Source organism: Rhamphochromis sp. 'chilingali', assembly GCF_963969265.1.
Source record: "Rhamphochromis sp. 'chilingali' genome assembly, chromosome: 1".
NCBI lineage: Eukaryota > Metazoa > Chordata > Actinopteri > Cichliformes > Cichlidae > Rhamphochromis > Rhamphochromis sp. 'chilingali'.
Genome location: NC_137929.1, coordinates 58,510,891 through 58,520,467, shown reverse-complemented (window position 1 = coordinate 58,520,467; position 9,577 = coordinate 58,510,891). Strand labels below are relative to the sequence as shown.

Sequence of the window (9,577 nt, the reverse complement as noted above, 5' to 3'; positions counted from 1 at the left end):
CAGAACAGCCGCTCGTGATTTAGGAAACAGTAACTGTTATGTCTGTTCAAAGGCTAATCCAGAACAGGTAATAGTAGGATACCCCATATCCGGTTTCCCCCTCACTGAGGGACTAGAGAAAATCGGTGGAGATAATGCTCTCTTTAAAGACACTTTACAGTTGACTCTGAGCCCTCTCGACTGCTTGCTTAGACACACACACACACCAACTAACCCTGAGACTCCATTGGGCGAATTATTGAAGTTATCTAATGACACCGCAGGGACCTGCGCCCCAATGAAACGCCCTAAGAATAGGTTAAAACCCTCACTGCCCTTAGGACAGATCCCTCTCCATTTTAATACTAGTATGATATGTCTGCGCAGACTAAAGTTAACTGGCCCAGACACACACATAGATTATACAAAGGATAACTATACATTCTTCTCTGACTCCCCAGGTGCACGCTGTAATGAGACATGGCTAGCTGTCTCTGTGGCTGAAGTTGTATCATATCTGGAGGAACACACACACAGTTCAAGTTCGAGCAGAGACTCGATCATTGTTCCCCCAGAGGGTGTCTTAAATGATACTGACTGGGGGGAGTTAGTTAAATCACACATGGTCACGCGCCTAACTAGAGCAATCCCACATGCTTATTGGATGTGCAATAATACTCTTAGATTATCTTTACCTGTTAATTGGACCGGTACCTGTGGTCTAGTGACCGTTGATGTATGCTGTACTTTCATTCCCAATAATACCGCTCCTAACGGTTCATTCACACAAGCTATGAATAAACTTGAAGCATTGCAGATAGAACTAATTGCCAATACAGGTCACGGTCAGTGGCTACATAAGTGGCTACAGGACACGTTTGGAAGATGGAAGGAACTAATTGTAGCCTTTGTAACCGTTGCAGCATGTTTTTGATGATTATTGTCTGTTGTGTGGTACCCTGTGTACGTTCAATGATAACCCGTATAGCTACTAGTACAGCTACTTCAATGTATTTGCAATTGGCACAAATTGACCCAGATTATGTGTCAGATGTCATCGATGATGATCCTGATGTATGTATTGAGCATTAGATTGTAAATTACTCGATTGTCTAAGAAAAGAATGACGTTTTCTTCTTTTTCTTTTCTTCTTTTTAAAATTTTGATATTAAGCTTCCTCGAAGGACTAGTTACAGTTATGATTTGTCTTTATATTATGTTATTACATTCTGTCTTTATACTATGTTATCATTTCATGATAAAAGGAGAGAACTGTTGTGATATTTTGATACCATAGTAGCATTTACAGGATATTGTTTTATTGTGATATTATACAGAAAAGAGTTACTCAATAAGGCCCATCTACTAGTTGTTTTTCTCTTTCTCTCTGACCCAAGAATTAATGTGTAAGACTCACAAGCTGGTACCAGAAGGTCGAAAACACCACAGAGATGAGACCACTTCCTTACTCCCATCCTCCCTTTTTCTTTATCTCCTGGAAAAGGCTCGTTAAAGGCTAGGTGGTTTGTTTCAGAATTCACTAATGAAAGAACTCTGTATTTTATGTCTAGGAGTGTATTTTGCTGGGATGATCATAAATTATAGCTGAACTGATAAACTACACAAGGGATACTTTGCTCAGAAGGCAGGAAGACGTTTCCTTATTTAGTCTGTACCGGTTTGAACTGGGAAAGCTGACACACGAACCTTTTTTCCTCTATATAAACTGCTGTGTATCAAATAAACCTTTGAGTCGATTTGGGAAGACAACCTGAAGCAGTCTGTGTTTCCTTGTTCTCCCAAGCTGCTCCCGACGTCGTAACTAACCCAGCTGAATGGCATACCTGAGTGTTACTTTAAATAATTAGGAATCTTAGAAGGAAAGGACAGAACTCTGCTTATCGCTCACGCCACGGAGGAAACCCGGGACGGCAATTTCCTTCAGTGGGCCTACCGATCAAAAGCACACAAAGTCTCTTCTGGGTCAAATTTGTTTTGTAGCTATTGAGATCAGCTTTAGATGAACCAGTGTGGCTCAAATAAAAGAAGATGGGGGTTTGAGGGAGTGTTGAAACTATACATGCCATGTCTGTGTGTGGTGACAGAAGTCAAGGAGACCTGGATTCAGCTTTGAAAACATATTCTGAGACATGTTTGTCAGATGGATGGAAAGATCATCGTCACGTGGTTCTCAGTGACTGATCGTGACTCATGCTTTCGGGTGGATTGAGCCATCTGGGATGTTCCTGTGAGTCAGTAACAGAGAAAAACAGGAGTGGGCCTCTCAGTGTGTCCACACGCTGCTGTCTGCATTACACTGAGTGATAAATTCACCTACTCTGTGAACATAAAGCAGAAACAAGAAGAAACTTCAACATATTATCCTGTCACAGAGGAAGCTCTCTGTCAAACCTTATTCCTGCTTCAGACTGTGGTGGCAGAGCTGTAGCAGCTACACTCTTTGATCAGAGCTTCATGTTGTCTCTGATTACAGTAACAGGTCCAACGTGAGAGACTGGGTGGGTTTTCCTTTTTAATATATATTACCAACCCCCAGGAACATCCCAAATCTCTCAATCCACCTGAAAGCATGAGTCATGATTAGTGGGTGCCTGCGTGACGATCCACTACAGTCGGTGGAGTACAGTGGTTTTGAAAAGTATTCCCCATTTCCAGAGTTCTTTTAAAAAAAATTTTTTTTTTTATACATTTACATTGTTCGGAACATCAGATAAACGTAATTATTAGACAAAGATATCTCAAGGAGCACTTGGTTTAAATGCAGTTTTTCTGTACAATCAGAAAACAATTTTCAAATTGACTCCAACAGAATCGACCCCAAGCATGAAGGGTGCTAACAAAGACAACAAAAAATAACACATGAAGCAGAAGCAAACCAGTCAAGTGATGATTGTCACATTTATTCTCTTTATTCTTTTACATTTTGAATGAAAAACATGAATAAAATCTTAAACAAGTAATGAAACAGTCTCATCAAAGCTTCAAGCTGCATTCATCAGCAAATGTGCATCATAAGTGTCTCAACCATTCATATTTGATTTAAAAACACAACTTTTACATCAGGATGTGAAAGTATTCCTAAAGGAGTTGCTGCAGTTTGTCTAATACTTTAGTTACATTTGACTTTATTGTGAAGGAAAATTTGATAATCCACAAATAATCATTTACAACAATATATTCTGCTTTAAATCTTTACAACTCACAACAGAGAACACAATAAAACTAATAACTGCTGCACACTGACACGTTCGTGTAATTTCCTGGGTTATCTGACAGTTATTGAATCCTTTAAAATGGAAAATAACAAAGTGGTACAAATAAATAATAATCTGAAACCGAGAAACTGATGTTTTACACATTAGTGTAGAAACATCGGGATTATCAGCCTGCAAAGACAAATAATCAGCTGGACTGAGTCAGAGAAGAGACCTGCTGATGTTTCCAACATGAAGCTTGTGTTGGACAGAACAGTTCATTCTCACTGAGGCTGGGTTCAGTAACAGCTGCTTAAAGTTTGGCTCAGCTGAGTACTTTCTGCTCCTATTGGTCAGTCTCATAGACAATAGGGGAAAAATATTTACAGTAAATGTACTCGTCAGCCCGCAGGATGATGAAGTCCTTCCTGTAGTGTCAGAGTGAAATCAGTGGTCTGTGTGGAGTGTTGCTGAATGCTGTCTGTCTCTGCTCAGCAGCAGGAGACTCAAAGTTCATCTGCAAAACGCTCTGAGACATTTCAGACAGTCTGCAGTTCAGCAGGAGGACGCTCTGAATCCTGACTCTGTCCATGTGTTCTGTAGGTCAGAAAAGCAACAACAGCAACAACAACAAGCACAACACAAAGTGACGCGCTCGCTATCAGTCCAGCACGTCCTCTTCTGACTCCGTCCCCTCTCAGTCCTCCTGGTTGATCTTCTAGCAGAAACAGGTGTGAGGTGCAGATAGATTCCCACGAGCGTGTTTCTTCCATGAAGACGCGACACTCGTACGTTCCAGCATCCGCAGTCGTCGCATTCTCCAGAATCAAAGACACGTCTCCATCCTTCATGTGTCTGTCCTGCAGAGCCACCCGCTTCTTAAAAGATGGATGCTGCTTGGTGGTATCAAAGTGCTCGTCCCGGTACAAGAGCACATATTCTTCTCCCAGATCAGCTCTGCTCCAGTTCACAACTATGAACTTGTTGTTTGGAGCTCGACATGTCAGAGTGACGTTGTTTCCAGACTCAGCTGGGACTTTTTTGTCACGTGTGTGTGAAGAACCGCTGAGCTCGCCTTCAGCAGTGCAAGCCAGGACGCATGCGCAGAGCACGCCCCCGAACAGTGACGTAATTCGGAGTGTAGCCATTCGAGCGGAGAGCAAAGAGGTGTCTCATACATGCTGCTCACACATGCAACATTAATAAACTGAAATTTCTCGGGACCGCTCAGCTTCGGGAATAGCGGCTTGTCTGTTTTGCCTCACACGAAGCCGAAAACACTTCAGCAGCCTCTCTCAGCTTCGGTGTGGACACATCGGCTCTTATGTGCCCAAGTTTTTCTTCAGCCTCTGACGGTAAGTTGAAACCTTTTTACCCACTGAGAGGCTGTGTTTAAGGGCTTCAGCAGACTTGTTCAGGTATTGTTCTCTAGTCCTGCTGAACCCTTAAACACAATTCTTTTCAGATGGGTTCCACTTCGACTTTTGCTCATTTCACTGTAGTTTATATGATTTTTGGTTTTCAGTCTTAGCTTGGAGGCCCTAATTAAAAATCGTATCCACACCAAAGACGGAGACACGACTTTGGCAGCTTTCTTCCCGTTTTGCCACACAGATTTCGGTCTTTTTTGGGGGGTGGGGGGTTCTCAACCTAGTTTTTTCACTTTTTCAACTTTTCTGGATACGGTTCTTACAGTTTTCTCAACCTTTGATTTCGTTTTGGACATTTTCCAATATTCTGTCTCTTTTTGGGCAATCGCTTTACACGTTTTTGTTTTTGCTGTTGTTTTTTTGTCTGTTTTTTTACAGTTTTTACACTTTTCTAACCTTTTTTCTATTTTTGGAGAAGCATTTCACACTTTTTTGCTGTTTTTTTTTAAACACTGTTTTTTCACTTTTTGAACAGTTTTTACGCTTCTTCACCTTTTGTGAACAGGGATTTTAGACTTTTTCCAACTTTTTTCTTTTTTTTTTCTTACGTGTTTTAACGATCTTTTCCGGGTTTTTTTTTTTTTTAAACAAAGTTTTTCCTCTTTTCTCCCTTTCAACAGTTTTTACACTTCTTCGCTGATTGTGGACACAGATTTTCCTGAACCTCTGTTTTTGCGCTCTGGGTTTTACAGTTTCTTGTGTGTGTAAAAAGCAAATAAAAAATGTGTTTGTGAACCGAATTTCTCAGAGGAACCCACCCGAGGAATTGATAAAGTTTTATCTTATCTCTCTCTCTCTCAGGTTATTGCAGTCTGAAATGTAAAGTGAAACTTTATTTGATTACATTGTGTGAATGTTCAGGCATTAATACTTTTTGGAAAGCTGAATTGAAAGAATAAAAAGTAAATGTGAAAAGTGTCACTTATCGTGCTGTTTCTTCTTACATTTAGAGTCTCTTTGTTGACGTGATCAAATAAACTGCTGAAGTCTGAGTAGTTTTAAAAGGGAAAAATTGGTTTTAAAGGGATTCTGCTAAAGTGAATGAAATGCTAATGAACCGAATAAAGGCATGAAATGACCTTTGTCTTAGTTAAAAGTGGGTGAAAGGTCAGAGATGGAGAGGATAATAAGGTGGGGCTGAAGATCAGTGAATCTTATGTCAAAACCTAATTGGTTGACTTGATATTAGAGGGAGAGCAAGAGAATGGGATGTGAATGGGGTAAAGTATAAACTTGGATGCCCAGAGGTGTTCATCATCATCATCATCGTCACGATCGAGAGGGGAGCTGCCATAAGAGGTGTGACTCAGAATTGGCCTGCAGGGCTACTCAGGTTTCTTCGTATCAGGCCAAGCAGCAAAGACTCCTGTGCAACAAGGCAGTCAGGCTGGGCGAGTCCTCTCACCCACCTCAGCTCCAGAACCCTGCATTATCTACTGCGTGAGATTCATCGGATCAGGGATCAAGACGTTGTTTGTCAGAGAGCTGAAATCAGCTTCCTGTGAAGGAGTTTGGTGGGTGTTGTGATATTTTGATACCATAGTAGCATTTACAGGATATTGTTTTATTGTGATATTATACAGAAAAGAGTTACTCAATAAGGCCCATCTACTAGTTGTTTTTCTCTTTCTCTCTGACCCAAGAATTAATGTGTAAGACTCACAAGCTGGTACCAGAAGGTCGAAAACACCACAGAGATGAGACCACTTCCTTACTCCCATCCTCCCTTTTTCTTTATCTCCTGGAAAAAGGCTCGTTAAAGGCTAGGTGGTTTGTTTCAGAATTCACTAATGAAAGAACTCTGTATTTTATGTCTAGGAGTGTATTTTGCTGGGATGATCATAAATTATAGCTGAACTGATAAACTACACAAGGGATACTTTGCTCAGAAGGCAGGAAGACGTTTCCTTATTTAGTCTGTACCGGTTTGAACTGGGAAAGCTGACACACGAACCTTTTTTCCTCTATATAAACTGCTGTGTATCAAATAAACCTTTGAGTCGATTTGGGAAGACAACCTGAAGCAGTCTGTGTTTCCTTGTTCTCCCAAGCTGCTCCCGACGTCGTAACTAACCCAGCTGAATGGCATACCTGAGTGTTACTTTAAATAATTAGGAATCTTAGAAGGAAAGGACAGAACTCTGCTTATCGCTCACGCCACGGAGGAAACCCGGGACGGCAATTTCCTTCAATTTTGGTGTCAGAAGTGGGATGACTGACAGAAGGTAAATATGCGTCTTTCATATTTATATAAAGACCTATTATACCTCTCTCAGTGATCGATCCATAAAAAAACGGGATATGCTGACGAAGTTTCACTTAGTGATCCAGAGAGATACACTGACGACTTCCTCAGTCCCCGAATAAAGTAGATTAACCCTTGTGTGGTGTTGGTGGACCCGCTAGAGTTGTGGCTTTCCAAATTAACACTATCAAACAATTTTATGTTAAATTACTATGAATTAATGTGCTTCTCGTTTTTCTTTTATATAAAATGTTATAAATAAATCAGTTATAATCAAGTGGAAAGACACAACACATTTATACGTAAAAAATAATAATAATAATAATAATTAATTGTTTAATTTTTCTTTTAAAAAAAAAAAAACACAAAAAAACAAACAAAAAAAAAAAAAACACGGGTCTCAAGGGTTAAAAGCAGTAAATTAAAAGCAGAAAGACACAGGGAGTTGCCTGTTGTTTTGCGAGGAGTTGCTCGCTAAGTGAGAGTTGCTCACCCAAACAAAAATTGCTAGCAATAAATTTAAAGTGACCTCAGCTGTGCCGCAGCGAAAATACTAACCTAAATCCTCCTAGCGTGTAAACCCCTCTGGAAATCACTGAACATGGGTCAGAATTATTCAAAGACCACAGACAGGTCCGATAAAAAATCTAAAGTACCTGTAAAACCAAAAATTAATAAAATACAAAATAAAGTCTCAAATAACGGCTCAGTATAACTCCCATTTCCGGTTACGTGTAACCCACGTCCACGAATCGGCGAAGACTTCCATGATTACGTATCCAGAACATGCAGGAGTGCTTATGTGACTGACTTTGTTTACAACTTACGGACTGTGAGTACAATGCATTCTAATTTATTTCCGGAGCCTTATCCCGAACGATTATCGCCAGAAAACAGGTCAGTAGAAATGTTGAATATCATTTGTGATAAGAAAAGTAGTCTGCTTAAAAAGTCCTGTAGAAAATATATGATAGAATGCCGCGACGTGATGCATCAAATGTTACCGCTATGGACAAAAGGACCGGAACCAGGTGTAGATGCTTTAACATCAAATAAAACTAGTGCAGGCTCTAGCAAAGAAAATAAATCTACTGCGGGAAAAGCTAGTCTTGCATGCTCAGCCATTCAGCCTACAGCCCCGCCGCCTTACGAAGATGAGACCGAATTAATAGTTGCTGCCGCAGCCGCATGCAAACAACGTCAGCGCTTTGATCCAACCAGCTTAAAAGACAGTGACAAAAAAACCTGAATCACATGCAACGGGTCTCAGCCATCTCTTTAAACAGGATCAGGAAAAACAATATATACGCCGCGAGGAAGAATTAGCAGAACATAGAAAGAGAGAAAAACTTTTGAAAGAAGAATGTGAGGAACTTATGAAAAACAATTCAGACGACTATGAAGAAAAACTTTTGCATCAGGCAGTGTCCACGATAGACACCCACATGAAACGCCACGATATCGTAGCTAGAGGTTTAGAGGTAGCTAAAGAAATACCTGTTACCCGAACTTTAATAAAGACTTATCTAAAAGGAAAAAAGGAAAAACAAAGCCAGAATGACAAAGGTCCTCACGCCAACACTCGCGGTAGTAAACAAACAGACCCAAAATCTAGTGACGTCAATGACACTTACCCCTTTATGATAATAGGAGATCAGTGTTGTATTCAGCCCCCTAAAATCTCAGAATTAGTGACAACTATTAAAGAGCTTCCCGATCCTCTTAAAAATCCTACAGCCTTTGTCTCTGCACTACAGAGAAGTACCAGATATCACCATTTGGGTGGTCCGGATTACAGGTACATATTGTGTCAATGCATTCCTGGAGTAACCGAGTCACAACTCATAAGAGAGATAGGTGAATTAGACCCAAAGCATGATAAAGCATCCACAACTGCAGAGTTTTTGTGGGTAAATAATGACAAAGTCGCCGATTTCTTTAAGAATCTAAAGAAATTCCTGCTAACAATGTCCAGAGACAAAAGTGACTTAAATGCAGTAACTATGTGTAAACAGAAGCCTGATGAATCTATCCTAGTATTCATAAAACGCTTTATGCACTGTTGGACAAGCTAGAGGTGCAAATTTAGCTCAGTTTTCCAGCAGCCGCAGACACCCAGAGCAAAAATGAATTTGTGTATTTAATTTAACACAAAGTGTGAAATGTTTGCTGACACTGATAACAGCTTATGTTTTCTCTGCCCTATGTACCGACATGATGGAGAAGGAACATCCTCTGTGTCAGCTGGACCCTCAGCAGAGAATGAACTCAACATCCTTTTTGTCCGGTACTCTATGTCACACACTGTGCCAAAAAAACGTGTACAGACGCCACTAACAGGTAATCCCATGACTGGGAGCCACACTTTTGTTTCTCTCACACTGTTCAACAACATGATAACTGCTCACACAAGTGAAGGTCAAACAGTGATTTTGTTACATAACTCAGACATAGGTTACGAAATATGTCGTCACATACATCTAACCTACCCTATCCACTGTACTATTTCTGCAGTTACATTGCCAGCTGAATACCAGAATATGACATTATGGTCAAAAAGTGAGAATGATATAGGATTTATTGACTGCATACCTTATCACGCACAGCTAAAACACAACAAGCCAGTATATGTCAAGCAACATCCCATTTCTGCCGAAAAAACCGCAGCCCTAGATGTCATGATAGGAGATTTATTGACTACAGGGGTA

The 9,577-nt window shown here is 40.4% G+C and overlaps 1 long non-coding RNA gene across 1 annotated transcript; it reads left to right on the top strand.

Annotated features, from left to right (window-relative positions):
- The first annotated feature begins 2,828 nt into the window (after window positions 1-2,828).
- On the top strand, window positions 2,829-9,251 carry LOC308392444. The gene is made up of 2 exons (XR_013970806.1): window positions 2,829-4,549; window positions 5,245-9,251. It is a non-coding gene; the product is annotated as an uncharacterized lncRNA (long non-coding RNA).
- The last annotated feature ends 326 nt before the right edge of the window (window positions 9,252-9,577 follow it).